Here is a 23,521-nt window from a genome sequence, read left to right on the forward strand (position 1 = left end):
TGCCTCAGTTCCTCTGAGCTCAGGGTTAGTGGCAGGGCAGGAATGGGCAGAGTTCATTGAATTCTATGAAAGGTAGAAATGAGTAAATATTCTGGAGATGAAGAGCCAAATGAGAAAAACTCAGAAGTGGTGAGATAGAAAGTAGATTAAGAGGGATGGAGGAACTGAAAACTAGAGTGAATTGGGGGAAATGCCAATGTGAGATCCATGGGGTTGAGAGGGGCCCATGGGGTGTCTTCTGGTCCAGTGTCTGACATGACTGGAAACCAGCTTCTCCTTACCAGGAGACCTACTGCTCAGAGCCCTCCCCTCTCCTCACTGCACACCCTCTAACCGCCAATGGGCTTATATCCAGGTGGGAATACTGCTATATTTGTATAGTGCCTGACAGGTTTTAAAGGGCTTTTACACACACCATGCTGATTTTCATTTGGGTTGGGTTTCAAATTAAACTTTTCACAAATGTTTTAATTGAGAGTTATGCAGAACAAAATTATCTCCATTTATAGAAGATGAGACTGAGAATCAGAAAGGCTCTGTCTTGCCTGATTATACATGTGAAAATGGTCTCAGGCCTACAGGAAGACATTGGAAGTGTAGAGAAGCATGAGAATCATGGATGGTGGATCTAAGACAGCCATGGGCAAACTATGGCCCCCGGGCCGGATCCGGCCCGTTTGAAATGAATAAAACTATTGAAAAAAAAAGACCATACCCTTTTATGTAGTTTAGTAATGATGTTTACTTTGAATTTATATTAGTTCACACAAACACTCCATCCATGCTTTTGTTCTGGCCCTCCGGTCCAGTTTAAGAACCCATTGTGGCCCTTGAGTCAAAATGTTTGCCCACCCCTGATCTAAGAGAATGTTTATTTGGGATCAAGTCAGAGGGCAAGCTCCATCCTGATCCCTCCTGATGCTTGTCTTCCTGGCAGAAACAGAAGAGGTAATTAACCTTCCACTCCTGGACGCTAAAGCAAACAGCAGTTAGCATAAAAATGCAAAAAGAAACATTGGAAAACCAATGGACTTTGATATTCAGCTGGGTTGAAAATCAGCATAAAACTGCCCTGCAGTGGGCTCTATGGCTCAATGAAATTTCCTAACCTGATAACCCTTACATTGTTCATCAAACTTCACCTTTGATCTGCCTGTATGCATTGCTAAAGGGAAAATGTGCATTCAAGTGAATAAAAATCAGACCAGGCCAGAGGTTGGTGTGTCTCTTCAAGTTGGAGCTGAGGAACCAGACCCCGGCAGCTGTTCAAGAACTTGTCCTGGACAATTGCAAATCAGATGATGGGAAAACTGAGGGCTTAACAGCTGAATTTGTGAACTTAGATTCCTCAGTTTAATAAATGTAGGCTTGATTTCAGTTTCAAATTTCCCCAAACTACCAAAATTGAAAAAGCTTGAACTCAGTGACAAGAGAATCTCTGGATGTTTGGACATGCTGGCAGAAAAAATTCCAAATGTCACACATCTAAATTCAAGTGGAAATAAACTGAAAGATATCAGTACCTTGGAACCTTTGAAAAAGTTGAATGTCTGAAAAGCCTGGATCTGTTTAATGGTGAGGTTACTAACCTGAATGACTACTGAGAGAGTGTCTTCAAACTCTTGTCCCAGCTGACCTAACTGGACGGCTATGACCAAGAGGATCAAGAAGCTCCTGACTCAGATGCTGAGGTGGACAGTGTGGATGAAGAAGAGGATGATGAAGAAGGAGAAGATGAGGGGGACAAGAAGAATGAGGATGGTGAGGAAGAAGAATTTGATGATGAAGATAAAGATGAAAGATGTAGAAGGAGAAGAGGATGAAGATGAAGTCAGTGGGGAGGGAGAATTTGGACATGATGGAGAAGTTGATGAAGATGAAGATGAACATGATGAGGATGAGGATGAAGAGGAGGAAGAAAGCGGGAAAGGAGAAAAGAGGAAGAGAGAAACAGATGATGGAGAAGATGCTTAAGAACCCAAATAATCTGCAAAAAAACCCAAAAGAACTGTTCAGTATTGTTTGGACTGCTCATCATATGGATTTGGTAGCTGTTTTAAAAAAAAGATAGCTGTGTTACAAACCCCAGGATACCCACCCACTCAAAGAGCCAAAGAATAGTTTTTGTGACATTCCGCCTTCCTCCATTTAATCCCTTTTGGAAATTCACCACCAAGCTTGGGGACTGCACCCCAACAACATTGTAAGCATTGTTAGGTTTTCATGTAAGACTCTTGCTGTAGCATGGATAGCTATGATTGGTGAGTCAACCAGCTGTGGCTACCAGTTACACCAAGACTGTAACACATTTTTACTTTCCGTACAACAAAGAAGCTTTGTAAATAAAACCTTAACATTTTTGGAAAAAAAGAAAGAGGCTCCACGTGGCCCCAAATGCCTTCTAAATTAATACTTCTTATATAATATTTTCATTTGTGCATCAGCCCCTCCTTCAGATCCTGAACCCTGCCATGAAGGTCACAGCATTCCACCTGGCACTGGTCTCAGAGCCTTGCCTTGCCATGACCTGGACCCCTCTAGGACATTTCTAAGGCATGGATGACACATCTCTATGCTCACAGGTAGCTGACCCAGGTTTATCCAGGTTATGGAGCCTCAGTAATAGGGGCTTGTCCTGAAACATCACCTAATATGCTATTTATTTGTATCCCTTGTTGTGGGGTCTTTATAGAAAGTCCTGGTTTAGAGAATAAGGAGAAATTCTTGCTGTGGATACCAACATGACCTGGAGAAGTATTGGGAAGGTAATTATTCCTTGGTAGAATATAGGAAATTATTTTTGGGCAAGGGGAAACATTTTTGTATTGGTGCTTACAGCTCTGATACTGTCCAAAAGGGAACACCCAAGAGCTTGGGGATTTTCTGTGTCTATAGCCTTAAAACTAGCCTTCCTTTGAGATTTTGTGCTCCTTAGAATAAACCATCACAACCACACAGACTATGAGGTCAGTTTTATTCAAAGTAGCAGGAACCACCCTATAGACATAGAAGATAGCTATAGGTGGAGACTGTTGCATCATACTCTAGGCCAGCCGTGGGCAAACTACGGCCCGCGGGCCGGATCCGGCCCATTTGAAATGAATAAAACTATTGAAATAAAAGACTGTACCCTTTTATGTAATGATGTTTACTTTGAATTTATATTAGTTCACACAAACACTCCATCCATGCTTTTGTTCCGGCCCTCCGGTCCAGTTTAAGAACCCATTGTGGCCCTCGAGTCAAAAAGTTTGCCTACCCCTGCTCTAGGCTCAGATGTATAGCATGGATTCACGTCTGTGGGATGGATTCAAGTCCTCCTTTGCTTCAATTCAATTTGGATAAGTCTATACAGCTCTTGGTACCCTTCAATCTGAACATTGGATTCCTTTGTCTATTTCTTTAAGACATTCTCTTAGTTCATATTTAGTGCTTAGCATGTCAAAGCATTGTCTTTTAATTATGATAATATGAAATAGTTTTTATGTGCTTACTATACAAACACTGTGTGAACCTTTCAAGGACCTTTTAAAATTTTTTTATTATCATAGCTACTTATGGGGTTGCCCATTTTATAGATGCCAAAATGAGCTTTATAGAGGTGAAGTAACTTCCTCAAGGTCACACAGCCAGTCATTTGTAGAGATGAATTGTAGTATGGTAGTCTGACTCTAGAATCAGCCTGCTTAAATATAGAAATGTTGGCTGCTCTTCCTTTTATTCGATGCTCAGTACAGCCCCATGAGGTAGACAGGAGATATAGTTTTCTTCTTTTTACTAATGAGAAATCTAAAGCTCAGAGGTTGACTTCATCAAGGTCACCTGGTTAAGGAATTAACAGATGACACCTCTTTAAGCTAAATTCATTTCCATCATGTTGCCACATATTAGATTCTTTCAGACCTTCCCGTAGTCTGAGAAGTAGATTTTGGTCAGATTACAAATTACTAATTTCTTCCTTTTAAATCCCCCCCCCCCCAACTCAGTTATTTCTTCTCAGCTCATAATCAACAATCAACTCCTCCTTGGGCCTCAATCTCCTTTATCACTCTCCAAACAGATTGTCACATTTCGGGCTATCTTTCTTCCAATCTCCCAGCTCCTTTCTTCCTCCATTATTTTTCTAAACTACATCTTTTTCCTTTATCCAATAAGGACTATTTTCTTGAATACCTTATCCTGGAGGTCACTGAATCTGGATAGTGGGGGAGCCCTCTGTGTGATCCAGAAAAATCCAAGAGTGAGAGAGATGTGAAGGCATAGACAGGTCATGGCTGGTTGGCTAAATGGAGTAGCCTCTGCTCCTCCCCTCACCCCATCCTATCCCCCACCTTGAAGACAGGAAGCACAAACATGTTTTATGCCCAGAGGAAACATTTGCATATTTTATATATTCTTTAGGCCTCTATGGAGGGGTGAATAGGAAAGTGGATTGAGGTCATTTTTTTAATGAAAATATAGATTGGTCTCTATACTATAATGGTCTTTCTGTTCACATTTCAGTCACTCTTTGTCCCATCCTTGGACCTACTAGAATTGCTTAAGTGACTCCCAAGGTTATTGGAGAATAAGCAGAAAAAATCAGGCCCTAACCAGTTTGGCTCACTGGATAGAGCGTCAGTCTGCTGACTGAAAGGTCCCATGTTCAATTCTGGTCAAGGGCATGTACCTTGGTTGCGGGCACATTTCCAGTAGGAGGTATGCAAGAAGCAGCTGATCAATGTTTCCAACTCTATCCCTCTCCCTTCCTCTCTGTAAAAAAAATCAGTAAAATATATTAAAAAAAAAAAAAAACAGAAGAAATCGGGAGAGAGCCTAGGAGGACTACACATGTGGGCAATTGTTATTGTAACAACCATGACTTCTCCCATGATACTCAGAATTTAATGAGTAACGTGTATTTATTTTCCAGTTCATATTATATCCAGATTGAGTCCCACAAGCCCAGCTTGGTGATAAGCCAATTGGGCTTCCTCCACTCATTTGGCTCATAAAACTCTATACCAGCGGTTCTCACTCTGTGGGTCGCGACCCCTTTGGGGGTCGAACGACCCTTTCACAGGGGTCGCCTAAGACCATCGGAAAACACATATATAATTACATATTGTTTTTGTGATTAATCACTATGCTTTAATTATCTTCAATTTGTAACAATGAAAATACATCCTGCATATCAGATATTTACATTAAGATTCATAACAGTAGCAAAATTATAGTTATGAAGTAGCAACAAAAATAATCTTATGGTTGGGGGTCCCCACAACATGAGGAACTGTATTAAAGGGTCAAGGCATTAGGAAGGTTGAGAGCCACTGCTATAGGCCAACCCATTCAGGAGTATATGCAAAGGGCTCTCAGGTCCAAAAGGGAGTGCTCTGTCCACACAGGCACCAACCAACACAGTTTCCATTTGAAGACCCTCCACTTCAGGGCCACTGTGTTTGAGCAGGTTCTGGGCTTACGTATCTAGAACCCATAACATCTGTCTCTTTCCCAGCCTTGGAGACAGCAAAGGGCCTGGAACATGTTGTTGGGCCACCTTTGTATCCAGATATAAAGGTCAAAGCATCTGTTCCCTCCCTGTTAGAACAATCTAGTTCATTTTCTTATGGGCTGACATTATCTACATTCAAATGCTTTTCTAGAGTTTTTCTACAAGGAAGTCCATACACCTTGGCAAATTTTCCTCTATTTCTGAATTATATTTCTCTACTAGTGTATTAGTTTGCTAAAGCTGCCATAACAAAATACCACAGAATGGGTGTCTCAAACAATGGAAATTTATTTTCTCACAGTTCTGGGAACTAGAAGTCCAAGATCAAGGTGTTGGCAGGAGTGGTTCCTCCTGAGGCCTCCCTCCTTGGTTTGCAGATGGCTACCTTCTCACAGTGTTCTCACATTACTTTTCCTCTGTGAGCACAACCCTGGTGTTAACTCCAAGTATGCCCTAATCTCTTGTGATATGGACACCAGCCAGATTGGATTAGAGCCCACACCAATGGCTTTGGTTTAACTTAATTAGGTCTTTCATGACTCTGTCGCCAAATACAGTCAGATTCTAAAGTACTGGGAGTTAAGACTGCAACACAGGAATTTTGAAGAAGTACAACTCATCCATAACACTCAGTAAATAGTTACTGAATTCCCATGATGTTGCTGTGTTTTTTCTAAGCTATAAAAAACAGTGATGCAGAAAATAGAAAAGGTGCTTGCTTTAGTGGCATTGATGTGTATTTGTGTGTACAGCAATGGGAGACGGACAATAAATAAGAATATGTCTATTATGTATATATAGCATATATATTTCTATCAGATAATGGTGATTAGTAAGGATTAAAATAGGATAAAGTGATAATCAATGTGAGTGACTGATGGTTGGGGCAACAGTGCTGTATTAGGTAAGGTGGCCAGGAAAGATCTTTTTGGGAAGGTGATATTTGAGTTAAAATCTGAATAAGAAGGAGACAGTCATGTGAAGGTGGGGAAAAGAGGATTTTGTTATTGTCTGCTGAGTCTGTAAGAGAAATAAACCAAAACACACAACCATTGTTTTTAAATGAAATAACCCTGTCATCTAGCATACGGTTTTTACCTTGCCATTGGCTTTGACTTAAAACTGATATATAAAGGCTGGTTAGCCCTGGGTGAGTGGCTCAGTTGGTTGGAGCATCATCCCATACACCAAAGGGTTGTGGGTTCGATTCCCAGTCAGGGCACATACCTAGGTTGTGGGTTTGATCCCCAGTTAGGGTGTGTACGGGAGGCAAATGATTGATGTCTCTCTCTCTCTCCCTTCCTCTCTCTCTAAGGATTATCATTAATGCATTACAATATTATTATATAAGTTGACATAAAGTATTTTAATATAAAATGGTGATTATGAAAAATTGATGGGTTAAGAGAATAAATTATAAAGCAGTATGTATGATATGATCTAACTTTATTTAAATGCATGATTTAAATTCTCATTTTAGCCCTGACTGGTATGGCTCAGTTGGTTGAGTGTCATCCCATGTACAGAAAAGTTGCCAGTTAGATTCCTGGTCAGAGCACATGCCAGGGTTGCTGGCAATTGATGTTCCACTTTGACATCAATGTTTTTCTCTCTCTCTCTCCCCCTCTCCCTCTCCTTTCCTTTCTTTCTGAAACTCAATAAAAATATTAAAAAATTCTCATTTTAATAATCTCTGTATATCACAATACCATGCATTTATTTTGCAATTAAAACAGCTAAAACTATTGTAATAATAAATAAAATTTTCCCAGAAAGGGCAATAGCTAACCTCAGGCAAGGAATTGCTAAGGTATAATTTCATGTATTACAGTGAGAAATAAATTTAGGTAGTAACTACATTGCATGTTTTATCTCTATGAGGCACAGTGTTATGTAGTTTATATGGGTAATTTCATCCCATTCTTATAGCAAACCCTCCTACCTCATTTTGTGGGTATCATTTTTATCGTCATTTTACATATGTGGAGATAAATAAAGGAATTGTGTAACCCTTTCAAAGTTAGATCCAGTGATCAAGCAATAGAGCCAAATTTTAAACTCAGGTCTATCTGATGCCAGAATTCAAGCTTCTAGCTAGTGTTTTCATGCTTCTTAGGAGAAACCTGTGCTATCATATAGAATGGTGCTTGCAGCCTGACTTATCTGTATGTGAATTTGCCCACTTCTTGGGGAAATGGGAGCATGAGGCAGGAAGGGAAGCTGGCACTGGACCCACTAGATCAGTGGTTGGCAAACCGCAGCTCGTGAGCCACACATGGCTCTTTGGCCCCTTGAGTGTGGCTCTTCCACAAAATATCACGTGCGGGCGCGCATGTACAGTGCGATTGAAACTTCATGGCCCATGCACAGAAGTCGGTTTTCAGCCTGGGCGAGTCTATTTTGAAGAAGTGGTGTTAGAAGAAGTGGGGGGTGTTGGTCAGTTGGGTGACAGGAGATGCGGTGTGGGGGAGGTGTGCTTGATTAATGCAGGAGTTGAGTGAACCAGTCAGTCAGCAGTCTCATGTGCAGTGGTTAGTGCTAGTCGCTTCCGCAAATTGCACACGGGTGACAAAAGATCGACGAAACAAGTATACAAGATGAGTGTGGATGGGAGAGTTGGAAGGGATCGACTTCAGCGAACGTACCTCAGTCAGATTGAGGACGCTTTTAGCAAAGACCAGCTTAGGAGTACCCTAATTAAGCTAATAACAATGTACCTACCTATACAGTTAAAGTTTAAAAAATTTGGCTCTCAAAAGAAATTTCAATCATTGTACTATTGATATTTGGCTCTGTTGACTAATAAGTTTGCTGACCACTGCACTAGATCCAATAGACTCATATGTGGATCCCAGAGGCCCCCGAATTAGTATGTGTGGAAATTGGGCAAGACCCACTGGACTTTGTAGTAAACTAGGAGTGAGACGGAAATCATTTCTGTATGAAGCCAGGATATAGGAAGGGTTACATGCTTAATGAAAGGACAAATCAACAAAATAATTCCACAGGCAGTTAACAAGAAGTATTATTTTTCCTGGTTTGGCTTTGGGTGGAGGATTTTAAAAAGTTTCCTCTAAATATTCATGGTGTTGTGTTATCAGCCCTTCAGGGTTTGGGATAGACATTGTATGATCAAGAAGATACACACTGAGAATTATAAAACCAAATGATATCAGACATATTGCATCCCAATTGTTTGATGGAGGCAAAAATAGATATTTCCCGGAAAACCCATCTTATTCCAGGATTGAAAATATTCCCAAAGATAAATTCATAATATTAAATTTTATGATGCACAAAAAAATAAGTCACCCTGAGTGAAAACCAGCAGAACCAACAAACAAGAACACCAGATGCAAAAAGTCATCAGGAGTTGGCAATAACAGGCAAAATTCTGAATAGATGCATAATATCCTTAAATAAATAACTTCAAAAAACACAAGGAGCAAGGTGCTTTCAGAAATGACCGCTCCTATTTGTAAAAGACCCAAGTAGAGTTCTTAGCAATGGAAATTTATATAATTTAATTTAAAGAATCAATTGATAGGTTAAATAGCTTATTGAAGCTGAGGTGTGAATTAGTAAACTGGAGAGCAGGTCTAAAGAAATTACCCACAATGTAGCACAGAGAAGCAAAAGGAGGGAAAATGGGAATGAATAGTCTAGAATATGATAGAGTGAAAGTTGAAAAAGGAGTAGGTCTACACTTCAGGCCATCTCTTCTTCTATAAAATTATGGGCTGAAGTTCCGGCCCTTCTGAGGATTACTTTTCACCACTACCATCAGAAACACACTGTATTAAATGTAATGAGCGTTCTAGAACACGGTGCAAATTTATCCCATGAAGCCTTGGGTATGAATTGAGGGGTCAAGGTGTGTGAAATAGGAGTGGGTACTATGAGACTGAGACGTGCTCTTGAAATTAAATTGTCCCTTCTTCCAACTATGCTTGAGTCTGGTCTTGGTTATACATTTCCCATGTATCTCAGAAAACTCTGTGCATGTCCAGCCTTCCAGTGTTGCTGATCAGATGACATTCAGTTCTGAATGTGGGATGAGGCATTTGGTCAAAAGCCAGGAGCAGGTTTTCAAAGGACAACAAGTTGTTGGCAGGTGGAAAAAGTGTGGCTTTACACCAAAACTCTTTGCATCAGCCTTGAGGAATGCCTATGGCTTCACAGAGCATCCCAATTGGTCTCAGGTACTTCAGGAACAACTGAGCCTGCTTGGTCTCTGGCCCAGGTGGCAGGGCTGCTTTCATCCCAACCTTGATTCTGCTACACAACTCTCTTGTGCCCATGCAGGGCCAGCCTTACAGATGATATAGTAATAGACCTGAGCAGCACACTCAACTTCAGTATATGTTAATTCCAAAGTCCATAGAAGCCCACGAATTACTGCACTTCTTATTGCATAGTAGATGGTAATAAGACTTATCTCTCATATTAGAGGGGAAATTCTGACATATCCCACACATCTGGACTACTTAAGAGCTCACCAATGTGGCAGGTCCCTGAACTTTTGCAGACTTTACATTGTTCTGGCCTGCATATGTCAGATACTGAGGCATCTAGAGTGCTTTATAATTTCTATTCACAAAGAACAATCACCATAATACCACGAGTGCAATGGACCAGTATGCTATCAAGATGACCAAGGGCCTTCTGAACTATATTGATAGAGAACAGACTAAATATAGCATTGAGATGAAATAGTTAAAGGGTATTTATGAACTTGTCACTTGACGGGAAACTATATTTGATTGTGCTTACTGAGCATTTCTAAGCACTCTTCTGGAGGAATTTATCTTCAGGCTCCCAGTAGCCACCTTTCATGTCTGTGGATAGGCCCTCCAGCTAGTCCTACACATTTTCTCTCCATCTCACTATACACATTCATACTCATACCTACCCACAAACACACAAACATCTGTCTCTGCCTGGAAGCTGTGGTTTCCTCCCTCCAGCTTGCCTCAACAGAGCTCATCTGGATGAGAACTGAGGAGGAGGGAGATGGGCAGGAGGAAGCTGAAGTTCTTGCTCAGATCTCTGATCTGTGCCCGGCACTGTGTCTCCAGCGCTGCAGAAGTAAAAGCTGCTGTCTTCGGGGTTCACACTGTTCACAGTCAGAATGGAGAACGTTAGGTTTGGGCGATGGATGGGAAACTTGTCCTTGGTAAATCCACTTTCATAAGTGGCCTTCGAGCCCTGATTTGCCGTTGCAATCAGTGTCAAGCTCTGTCCAAGAAGCTGTCGGTACCAGAACATTAGGGCAACTTGGCTATCAACCTGACACTGGATTGTCACTGAGGTTCCACGTTGACAGATGTCCCTGAGTGGCTTTTGAGAGAGGAGAGCACCAAACACAGAGCCTGGTTGCAGGGAGATAGAGAAAGCCATGAGCGCTGACCAGCTTGTCCCCAGGAAGGAAGCTCTTTTTACTATTTGCTCCAATGTCACCTTGGCTCCCAAAGAACCTTGTGGCACTGCCTACATTTTGTTCTGCCAACTGTTATCCTATAATAATTATATCCTATAATCCAACATCTTCCCTCCCCCCCACCCCCCATTCTCTGACTGGTGGCCTCAGACCCTCTACTCCTCTATTCAACATTAATATTAATCCCAGACTTCCCCACCCAATAAGGCTCATACCTTGTCTTAGGAGAAGTAGTAGGAAAGTCAGCATCTTTAGGTGATATCCTCTCCGCTTCCATGAGAAAAGACACTGAGAAGTCAAACTCAAGGTCATCTTTCCTCACCACTGTGTAGTTCCTTTCCTGTAAATAGGAAGTTGAGTTTCTGCAAAATGTGGAGAAAATTAGTCTGCCCCTAGTGGAACTGTGTAACTCTTCACTCACAAGGTATCCCAGTATGTAACTGCCATCATCCACTATATGTCCACCACCTCTCCACCCATCATTATTCAGTGCCATGTATGTGCTACCCTTTGGGTATAAAGCAAAAATGGGATGCAGCACTTCAAATAACTAAAGTAAAACTTTAGAATATGAGGGAATCTTATAACTCAAAATTTCAACTGTCTGTTGAGTCTTCATTGTCCCAAACCATCCCCATTATTCCTCCCTCAACCCATACTCTAGTAAACTGGCCTCTACTCCTGTTTTTCTCCCTCCAAATAATATACTTTATTGTTCATAAAAGTTGAGCCAGTATTTTTTGGTGCACTTACTCCATGCTTTGCATGTATGATTTCAGTCTATAAATTAGGCTACTTAGGCACTATCATCCTATTTTTACAGAAGAGGAAATCATAAAGATCTTAAATAATCTACAGAAGTTCACATAATCCAAGAGTAAGTGACACAAGCAAGACTCAAGTCCATGTCTATGTGACCTCAAAACCCAATGTGAATATCAATACTGTCAAGGATGGTCTCACTTTGCAGTTGTCTGAACTTAATAAAATCTGGTGAGTGAATGAGAATGATAGGCCAAAAACCATAAAGGAAACAAGGACCTTTAGAAACAAATCCTTGTAAAACTAACCTACCTTATATCTTTGACTCAGAAAGTCCATCTAATTATACAGCAGTTCTCAACCTGTGGGTCGTGACCCCTTTAAGGGTCAAACGACCTTTTCACAGGGGTCACCTAAATACATCCTGCATATCAGATATTTACATTACGAATAATAACAGTAGCAAAATTATAGTTATGAAGTAGCAACGAAAATAATTTTATGGTTGGGGGTCACTACAACATGAGGAACTGTATTAAAGGGTCACGGCATTAGAAAGGTTGAGAACCACTGAGTAAGATGCACTCTCAAAAACATAATGGCCAGTTTTAGGTGGTGTTAATATTACATTAGAAATCAATATAGATTACAGGATTCACTCATATTTTGGAAATATATAACTGGAAAAACAATTTACCTTATGATCCAGGAAATGCAGCATGTTAGAGATAATAATATTTCAGAAACCCTTTCTGCTATGGCGTGTGTGTGTGTGTGTGTGTGTGTGTGTTTGCAGCCTGTTCATCTACGGCTGGTGCCAGAGGCAGTGAGTGATTTAAGACAAACCCTGCTTAGTATACTGATGAAAGGTATAGAATACTCCATTTTTTCTTGACATCTAGGGATACATTTTAAAAATTTAATCAAATATATCAAAATTTCTGCCAAAATAACCCTAGATCTTTTTCTAGTTCATTCATCCTAAATCCTAAAAATTACCAAGTGACTCTTAGTCTTTAAAGAATTCCAAATATTTCCCTCTCAGTGGTATTCTTTCTTTTATAAAACAATAGCAAAGACATTCTTCTCACTTTTCATTGTCTTCAAACAGCACTTGTGTCTTTAGACTTTTCTTTCAGAGGTGTCATGGTTACCGTTATCATATAATTTTAATGTATTTATTTATTGAATTCATGCACGTGGTTAAAATTTCAAAACACACAAAACTGAGCAAAAAGTAATGTACCTTCCCCAGAAGCAACTGGTCAATAAGTTTGTTGTATCTGTTACTAGACATAGTCTTGACTTATTCAAGTTTACAAGTATCTGATTGGTCTTCCTATACCTTGCTGCTTATTTTATTAACAATGTATTCTTAGCAATACATTGAAAAGTTTAGTTTATATCTTAACATACATATTTGCCTCATCATTATTTCCCATTTTATTATGAGAATTTTAAAACCTCTATAGAAGATGAATGTTTTATATTGAACATTCATGTGCCCACCACTTAGATTCTACCACCTTGATAAAGCTACTTATTGCTTTATCATAAAACTATCCATCTACCCATGTACATTTTGGATATATTTAAAAGTTAATTAAAGGCATACTTCACTTTTAAACACTTAAGCATGCTTGTAATTAACTAGTGTTCAATATTTATTTATGATTCTTTTTAAAGGTAAATTTGCATACAGTAAAAGACACAACTCTTAAGTACAATTAAATAAGTTTTGACAAATGCACACAACTGTGAACTCTACCAAGCTTTCCAATACTCTTTTTTGAAGTTATAATCTTTTACTATGTTTATTATTTCACTGAATTTCTTGGGGGTGACATTGGTTTGCAAAACTATACAGGTTTTAACTGCATAACGTAACAAAACATCATCTGCACACTGCATCGTGTATCCATCACTCCAAGCAAAGTATTTCTCTTGTATTCCCAAAAGACTCAATTACTATTTACAGACAGGATAGATGTTTCACTCTTTAAAATGCACGGATACGCCCGGCTGGAGTAGCTCAGTGGTTGAGTGTCGACCTATATGCCAGAAGGTCATGGTTTGGCTCAATTCCCTTTGAGGGTTTGGTTGTGCAGGAGGTAGCAGATGGATGATTCTCTCTCATCATTGATATTTTTATCTCTCCCTTCCTCTCTGAAATCAATTAAATATATTTTTAAAATACACAGATACTTTTCCAGATGATCATGTGTACAGAAGTAACCTAATTTTTATAACCTCTGCATCATAATTTATTCTTTACCTGTTTCTAGTAAAACATTAGTGACCACTTAGAGAACGTGGAGAAAGATTGCTTTTTATTAGAGTTGTTCTAATTTTAGATTGAATAAATAGAATTCAAATTCCACATGCTTTCTCAATCAACATAGGGAGAATAAAATTCATCTGAAGAAGGAGTTTTGCTTGTGTGATGCCCCCTAGTGAAACATTGATTAAGAGCAAAGACATGGAGCAAAGTGGTAAATGACAGTAAAAAGGACAAGATTAAGACAGGGAGAGAAAAATTGGTAAAAAAAAAAATGATAGAACAGAGCTTCTTCCATGTAAATATGTGTGAGGATGTTCCCTCCTGACTGGGGTAGAGTCTCATGAATTTAGGCTGGGGATAATACACAAGTCTGGGCAGACTAACTTCGGAATGGCCCCTAATTCAGAAACGATGGTGCATAAAAAATATCCTGTGCTTTTCAGGCCAAATTGTACTTCCATGGGCTTGGTTCCACTGAGTGGCCACCTTTGTGCAAAGTATCCAGTGTAACTCAGCCCTGAGTTAGGGTCACTTCCCTCTGGCACCTGCCCTTTTTGTGCAGAGAGGATGTGGTTATGCAGCGCTGTGGATATACTGCTGGCACAGAGGTACACAGATGTCTGGTTGGTGCTGGCAGACCCCAGGATCAGGGAGAAGCCCTCCTTCTTCTTTCTGGAGACACTGTACCCATCGGGGAAATCTCCTTTCTCATATATGTTAACCCCATATGAGAAGTGGAGCAGCTGCAGCCCCAGAGCTGGGTCTTGTCGATACCAGAACATTCTTTCATGGTCCATATCCTGTAAACATTCCATAAACACTTTCTCTCCCTTTCTTTTGATCAGATATCTTGGGACTTGGGTTACTTCTGCATCCATGAGACCTGTGAAAGGAGGACAAAGGAGGTAAAAAGGAGGTCATCAAGAAGCTTGATGAGGGAAAAGTCTTGTATCCAGGGCCTAGAAATAATAAGTTAGGTGTTCACCACCAACTTCCCAGACTCACCTACTCCCAGGAAACAAAAGGCCACACCACAGAGGAGCCTGAGTCCCATGGCAGGTTTGAGGCACAAGTGTATTTTCTCTGAGGCCTAGGTTACAGGCTGATCATCTCTGATGTCATTGTCCCTGCCCACACTCATGATCCCTCAGCAATCCTCAGATTCTAAGAGAATTTACTAGTAGAGGGACTAGAGTGAAAGCCACCCCTTTTCCTTATGGGAGTGTCAGTGTGTGTGTGTGTGTGTGTGTGTGTGTGTGTGTGTAGAAAAAAGCATACCAAGCCTGAGACAGCTATCTTAGAAGGACCTGATTACAGGGTAGGCTCTGGGATTGCATGTAGGTATCCGGCTTTCAGTAGTGTCCTGGCTGTTTAGTTCATTGTGTCTAGGCTGCTGGCACAATGTGGTTTATGTTGAACACCCACTTTGCTTCTTTGAGTCTGGAATTTTGTAATGTGCCAGGGAGAGGGTGCCTGTGTGATCACCTGTGTTAGTTTGCTAATGTTTCCATGGTGGGTGACAAAAACCAGATATTTGTTTTGCTCACTATTCTGAAGGCTAGAAGTCCAAGATCAAGGCGTCAACAGGATTGGTTTCTTCAGAGGAACAAATTGGCTTATAGCAGGCCATCTTCTCCCCTTGTTGCCACATGAGCCTCCTTCTGTATGTGACTGGGTCCTAATTTTCTTTTCTTTTTTTTAAATAAAGACACCAGGCATATTGGGAAAGGACCCACTCCAATGACCTCATTAACATAAATTACTCCTTTAAAGACCTTATCTCCAAATACAGTCATATCCTGAGATACTGGGGCATAGAACTTCAACATATGAATTTTGAGGGGATGCAATTCAGTCCATAAAACCAGCCACCAAAAATATCTGGGTGCTGAGTCTCTGGTGGGCTTCTCTGGGCAGCAACACTGCACACAGGTGACTGCATTTTCATAGCTGGGGTGAAAGTGTGGAGCCTCATTGGAGGGAGGGAGTGTAGGACATCTCATATAGATTCCTCCATACTCTGCCTAGGTCTTTTCCCTTATGATCTGGCTGTGTATCCTTACCAGGTCTGTGTCATAAACCTTAGCCATCCTGTGCGTATGACCAGAGACCTCCTGGGGAACCTGGGAAGCAATCATGAGGTCTTAAGGGTAAGAATGAGTTTGCCAGGTGGACCTGGCAGAGGAAATAGTGTGTGCAATCTGATGGTAGTTAGGTGACAGTAGCCAATAAAATGCAGTTACAAAATAACTCCAAATAAGGTGTTGACCCCTGAGAAGGGAAATTCAGGGCCAAGACCTGAAATTAGAAAAGCAGTTTGAATGGAAATTAGAGTAGGACTGGAGAGTCCAATGCTGTTGCTGGTGAGAGTGGTAGGGACGGGCAAATGCAATGGATTAGAAAGCCTGTGGGGCCCTGGACAGAGCCCTGAGGGCCACCTTGTGTTTGAGGTAGAGAGAATCACCCTCCAGCAGGTGGTGCCAGGGAAGCCGATTGGTATCAGGTGAATTCTGATAAAGGGTTGGGCCATCCTCCATCAGGTCCTGGGATGGACTCTTACTGTCTCCAGTAAGGTGAGCTGAGAAAGGCTTTTGTGGGGGCAGTAGCTTCCCCTGGTAGGGGCAGGGCTCAGGAAGGCATAACCACCTCTCCCCTTGTGTCAGCCCTTTCTGTGAAGAGAGGCAGTGCTGTACAGTGTTGTGGGTTAACTGTTGGCAGATATGTCTGCAGGTTAGGAGGGATTCTCAGTATTACTTTAAAAGATGCCATATCTCTTAGAGACTTCCCATCTGTTGGTTCTGCTGACACCAACGGACTAATAGATTGATTGTGGCCTCATTCCTGGCTCTTGTCTGAATTAGCACATATAGGTATAGTACATATTTTGGTCACATCACAGAGACACCTTCTTTTCAGACCCTGAAATTTACTATCTGGGATTTTAGTGACATCAGCATCCACAGACACTGTGGATGAAATGAGCTGGTACCTGAAGAGAGAATTTAGGTGTCACACTGATGTCTAACCACCCAAGACAGATTTAGTGTAGGGGTGTGGCATACCAAGTTCAAGGACATCCTATTTGTTCCCATGAACCACCTATTCTAAGGAGATTAAGGGCTACAGATCAGATAGAAGCCCCAGTGCTCATGCAGGTGAGTTCATGGTGGGGTGTCTGTGTTAGCTCTGGTGTTACTCAAATAAGACATGGGTACCAATGAGCCAGCCTGTGACATAATCATCTCAGCCATATGTCTGTGCTCAAAGCTGCCTTCCAAAGACAAGAAGGGGTCATGCCCATTTTCTCCACAGCACCTGAAGAGATTTTTATGTACCACTTGTCAACTTGGAATGAAAATAGCTGGTGGCCTCTTTTAAATAAGGTCTATAGAAGTATATTCATATTTTTGTCACTTTCTTAAACTTTAAATTTTTATTTATTTTTTTCAATTACAGTTGACATACTGTACAGTACTATATTAATTTCAGGTGCTTAAAATTTTATCTCCTTGCACATTGTTTCAGCATCACACCACACCAATTTTCATCAATATAGAGAGATTAAATTTTCTAATTATTTCCACAGCCCAGATGAAGCATTATCATTTCTAGTGTCTCCCTCAACACCTCCTCAAGATTGCTTTTACAAATTTACTCAAATCTCCACATTTATATTCATTCCACTGACTCTTCTGTCTTCAACAAGTCTTCTTTGGGAAGGCCATGCCAGAGTGTCCCTTCTCCTGAACTGACATTAATTGTGCTCTGTCCCCTTCAGTTGGATGACTGAGGCCAATCTGTCAGTGAAGACTGAGACATAGAAGGGAAATGGCTGTAACATCCACATCCATTTTCTCTTTAACTCTTTCTCCAGATATACACCATTCGGTCTATCCTGTGCTCTCTTTTTACCTTCCTTATATTAATCCATACAGTGAGATGTTTTGTTCTCCTAGCTCAGGCCAGGTCTAGAATATGTTTTCTGTTCCACACTTTTATTTTTTTATTCTTAGACATCCCCTTTTACTCTTTTATACATTTATTCAACTAAGAACATATTTCATATCTATTTTTCATGTTCAAGGAACTTGTAGGTAATTCCAAACAAAAAACTGGGGGAAAATAGTGGCTTCTCCTAAAAGGAGGGGGAAGGGTAGACCAACCCACTCACAAAACCATAGCTCTTGGAGGGATGAGTTGATTCGGAGCACAGCTGGGTTTTTTTGTTTGTTTGTTTTTTGCCAGAATTTGTATCCTGGATGAGGTTCTCTGCATTCCCCAATTCCATGTTATAATTACAATTTTAGTGACTGTTTAGAGGAATGTATGTGATTCAGTGAGACTTTCGTTTCAGTCTCTGCTAGACATTGGGGATCAAGAAACAGAACTGCAGCCCTAGCCAGTTTGGCTCAGTGGATAGAGTGTTGGCCTGCAGATTGAAGGGTCCCCCATTCGATTCAGGTCTTGGGCATATGCCTGGGTTGTGGGCTCAATCCCCAGTTAGGGGCATATGGGTAGCAGCCAATCAATGATTCTCTCTCATCATTGATGTTTCTAACTTTCTCTCCATGTCCCATTCTCTCTGAAATTAATAAATATATATATTTTTAAAAAGAAACAGAACTGTAATCTTGCCCCTCAACACAGAGAAGGAAAAGGAAAAGCTTTTATCTTGTTTTTCACTAATTGAGATACCCCTTTGCTGTCAACTACACCTGGAGTGATGGTAGAACCTGCTGGGAGCAACAATAGGGTGTGCCAGATTGCATTGCCTGGTGAATAAAAGGTACAGAACAGAAGCCTCAGCAGTGTCAGGCAGGTAGTTTAGGGCCCATCGGGAAAAGAAGAGGATCCCACAGTACAGTGGTACCCAAGAGAATTAACAAATCCTTATCAAGGTTACATATGGCAGAATAAACCCGAGGCTGGAGTAGAGGAAGAATGAACTCCACTAGAAACATGATTTGTCTTCTTTATATACACATGTGAAAGCCCCTGGAATCTTCCCAAACTGTATGGGAGAAGACTTTGCAGGGGGCTTAGCTTCTGGACCAGTGAGAGGGGTGCTGGGGAGCTGATCTAAGAGAAGATTGACTCACTCATTCACTTAATACCACTTTCTTCAGGCAATCTGATAAGGGTGAATATTTTTTAAAAGTAAACAATATAGGCATGGTCCTTGCTCTCATCAACCTCAATGTCTATTATTAGTGTAAATTTCAAATTACAAACAATTGAGTGGGTTAGTTGTCATGAGGATAGAGGTTCAGGCTGTCATACAAGCATCTAGCAGAGGAACTAACCAAACTACTCAGGAATTCAAGGACATTTTCCTGGAGGAAATGACTTCTCAATTCATATGCAGAAGAATTATTATTAGTGGGTATCCAGATAAACAGGAAGAGGAAGGTGCTTCAGGTAAGATGAACACTATAGGTGATGAGCCAGGAGTGAGTCAGCATAGGACATAGTTGGTCACACGAGAGAGATGGAATATATCTGGTAGAAAGGAAGGCAATTGTGGAACTGTAGAAAGAGGAAGTTCACATTAGGATGGTAGGCAGGTATGCAAACACCACATCATTAGAAGGAGCTGAGAGGCTTGTGAAGTAACTTAAGCATGAGACTTTAACTGGTAAGTGGAAGACCCTGATGGGTTTTAAGCTCAAGAGAATAGATTGTGGATTGAACCAGGTAGCAAACTAGAAAGGAGGGTGACTACTTGAAAGGTGGTTAAGGAATCCAGATGAAAGATGAGGTTTGCTGGACCATGATGTTATCAATGAGGTTAGAAAAATTAGTAAAATTTGCAAAGAATTTAATACTTGGAAATGTGGAGGGTGTGGCCACGGATTAGGTGTGGAAGGAGAGGACATCTCCGGCTCAGGCATTTTGGTGGACGGCAAGACACTTTGCTGAGATGTCAGATTTACCAAAAGACTCAGAACGTGCTATTTCCCTGGTGACAAAACACCCAGGAATAGGATCTATGATATGGGACAACATGTTGTCGAGTACTTGGATTGGTATGGACTATTCTTTGGGCAACAGTGAAGGTCAGTAAGGAAAAAAGATGGCAGAGTATGTAAGAATCCTTGTCTAGGAAAGGAATCCCTTACCCCAGCTAACTGTGCTTGTCCTGCCTGGCCTTTGACAAGCTCATTGGTATAACAAGTGAGAGCAGGACACACTGGAGAGGGTCTAGATCACTCAGAGCCTCAGAAGCTGGGGACTTGGGAGGGACTTCTATGGGCAAGGATGGTGGGGGAAGGTTTTCCTCCTGGTTGGGTGGGGCCTCCTGAGGGAGGAGCCTCCTTGCTCTGTGGCTGTCTTTTTTGTGTGGAGAGCAGCTGGCCATGCAGTGCTGTGGTTACCTACTGGCACAGAGATACAGAGAGGTCTGGCTGATGTTGGCTGACTCCAGGGTCAGTGGGAAATTCCTCTTCTCTGTTCGAGACACCGTGTACCCGTCAGAAACCTCTCCCTTTTCAAAATGATCAACATTAATTGAATAATAGATCAGCTTTAGACCCAGCCCTGGGTCTTGTCGATACCAGTACATCAATTCGTGGTCCATATTCTGAGAACAAGTCACTGTCAACTTCTTTTTGGTCTCTGTGATGAGGTGTCTTGGGGTCTGGGTCACTTCGGCTTCTGTGGGACCTGTGAGCAGAGGAGACAGAGCTAGAGGTAGCAGAGGAGGGTGCCTGTACTGTTGCCTCTAGGAAGGGACTCCAGCTAAGACCTACAAGCTTTGGCCAAGGATTGCCCAGGTGTTCTGGGACTCACCTGCTCCCAGGAGACAAAGCATGATACAGCCCAGGAGGTGAGGGCCCATAGCAGCATCACACTGGTGTCTGCCAGCTCTGGGGGCTCTGGATGGTTTCTAAAATGTCTCCATCTGGCCCTCATTTTCCAGAGAGAAGCCACTCCCCTTTTCTCAGAGCTTTGACATTTAACACAGGCAACCAATACAAGCCAACGTGGGAGGGCAAGCTTGTGGTCACTGTCATTGTCCCTGCTCTGCTTTGAGGCTGCTTGTTTCTAAGCATTTGACAATGTCTTTTATCTGTATGTTTTTGTCAAGCTTGGCAAGTCGTTTCTGTATTTTGCAACTTTATAATGAAAATTGGTATAACCTATTGAGTATCACTTAGAAATGTGAATACAGGAGACTCATGCTATTATCAAAGCTGTACTTTTATATGTAGAAATCCTCATTTCTATTCTGCAGAAAAAATTCCAAGTATCTTACCCATCTTTGTCTATCCACTGATATATATATATTTAGCAATTACCTTTTAAAAGAGTCTCATGTGTAGAAACAGAGAAATCCACACCATAGATTAATTTATTGGTCTGTATCCCGTTCAAAATCCTGGACACAGGGCTCTTTCCTCTTCAGCAGATTCAACTTGGTCATAAGTGCTAACAGCTGCTTTCCTCAGTTCGGAGTTTAGGGAATCTTTCTTCCTTTTCCTCTTCTCTCTCCTTCTCCTAAAGGGGCTGGTGAAAGGCAGAGTTGATGCCTGCCTTCTTCGGGAACCTCACATTTATGCAGCATACTCAGTTCCCCTGTATGCTCTTGGCACCGGCTTTGCTTTGCTGCCCTCTCCCCATGTGGCTCCACCTGGAAGGTCCCTGTCCCTGGATGCTGTGTTGCAGCCAGACTACTCTGGATTCAAGTCATGGGGACCCTGCTTGAGGCCGAGGCTGTCACAGGTTCCTTTCTGACTTCCTCCAGCAGCTGCACATATTGCTCCCTTTTCTCGTCACTAAGTCCTTCCTACATTGAGGTGACTTTCCTGGGGTTGCCCAGGATATCTTCCCTCTTGAACAGCTTTGATATTTCCTTGTGCTTTTTTGGAATCAAAGTATTCTTGTTGGGGAGGAAGAAGACAAAGAAAGAGACTGTCCCATCCCTCGTAATTGCTTCCAACCAGCTTCCCAGAGACTTTCCGTATTTTGCCAAATCATCATCTTCAAGCAAGAACTGGGCCTTCATCCCAGCTTGGGGGCTGCCTTCAAATCTCAGAGATGCATTCTTTCCCCCAACAGTTGCTCGTCCATGCCAGTGAGGGAAACAGCTGCTCCCATGGTATTAACTCTGCTCTAAGAAGGAGCATTCTCTCTTTATATTGCTGTACCATTTCTTTCTGTGAAGCACTGTGGCAAGTGAGCTCAGTTTAGCTTCAATCCTGGGTGTTAGTGTTGTCCTGGCAAGTCCTCCACATCCCAGCTGTGGGCACAGGTGTCCTGAGGGAAGGAACGCAGTGTTTATTCTCAAGAACCAGCCTTAAGTCAATAATTCCGTATTACTTAGTCAACCTCATCTCAGTTCAACTGCATCCCCCAAAGCTAACTTTACTATCTATTTACCCTCCTGTCCATGGGATTTTCCCAGGTTCCCTGCTGCTCCCAACAACCAAATGGATAATGATACAGCAAAGATGTATAAGTTGTCCCAAGCATTTTCCATATTAGATTAACCCAACATCCTACAGGCCCACTCCCCCACCAGCTAATTCACTCTCCTCAGGCACATGCTTCACCCCCCTCTCCATCCTGTTGACCGCAGGGCTGCTCTGGTGTCTTCTATTTTTCTCTACATCAATCAAGAATAAAATGCTGCTGAGTCCCTGATAAGCTCACATTAGGAACCAGTTACTATACCTTCCCACTCTTCCTTTCTAGAACCTTCCCTGTGATTCCTCTTTTCCAGGGTCACCATATTCAAAAGTTTGGGGAACTCTACTTCCCCAATGCTAGGCAGGCTCCAGTGTCCCTAATAAGGGACTGGGAAGAAGAGAGAATCCTGTAGATGGCCAGAGACTCTAAGCCATCTCCCTGCACCTTGTGGACTTGAATGCATTTCCTTCTGTGCTGTCCCTCTCCCTCTGTCTCTCCCTGTACTTCTGTACTTCTTCACTGCTTGCTCTCAGCCTCCTCCTCTGAGGCACCACTTAGTAAGTCTGCTTCTCTCACCTATCCTTCCTGGGTCCCGTATCTTGACAGCAATAATGATGCCTGCCTCTACCAATTGAAGAGCCATTTCTTTATAACTCCTGTAGAAGAATACAAGGCTTATACCTTTAAATATATAGAAATCTTATTTTTTTTCTATGTGTGATCTTGATCCCAGTTATAAACTATAGAATTTTCACCACACGTCAAATCCTATTTTACTTTCCTCAGATCAGGCCATATTGGTCCTGAGGAAGTCACTCTATCCTCTATATTTTCCTATACTGTATGATTAACCTTTGAAAGACCTCATAAAAGGTATTTATATATTGGGTTTTCTTTCAATTGGTGACACAGTGTTCTTTTTTTCCCTTTTATTTATTTATTTATTTTTAAATTTGTTATTGTTTAAAGTATTACATGAGTCTCCTTTTCCCCCATTGACCTCTCCCCAGCTGCTCCCACTCCCAAGCACATGCCCTCACCCCCGTACAGTCTGTGTCCATTGGTTATGCTCATATGCATGCATACAGCCACCCCTCATTCCCTGCCTTCCTTCATAGATTGGATAGTCTGTTTG

At 41.6% G+C, this 23,521-nt stretch overlaps 1 pseudogene and 1 gene segment (V, D, J or C); one reads left to right on the top strand and one right to left on the bottom strand.

Moving 5' to 3' along the window:
• LOC102754548 overlaps positions 1–23,521 on the bottom strand; it is a 104,771-nt gene that overhangs the window by 16,029 nt on the left and 65,221 nt on the right.
• LOC102755111 lies at positions 1,614–2,057 on the top strand (annotated as a pseudogene).

This window comes from Myotis davidii, unplaced genomic scaffold (genome assembly GCF_000327345.1).
Source record: "Myotis davidii unplaced genomic scaffold, ASM32734v1 scaffold22, whole genome shotgun sequence".
Taxonomy (NCBI): domain Eukaryota; kingdom Metazoa; phylum Chordata; class Mammalia; order Chiroptera; family Vespertilionidae; genus Myotis; species Myotis davidii.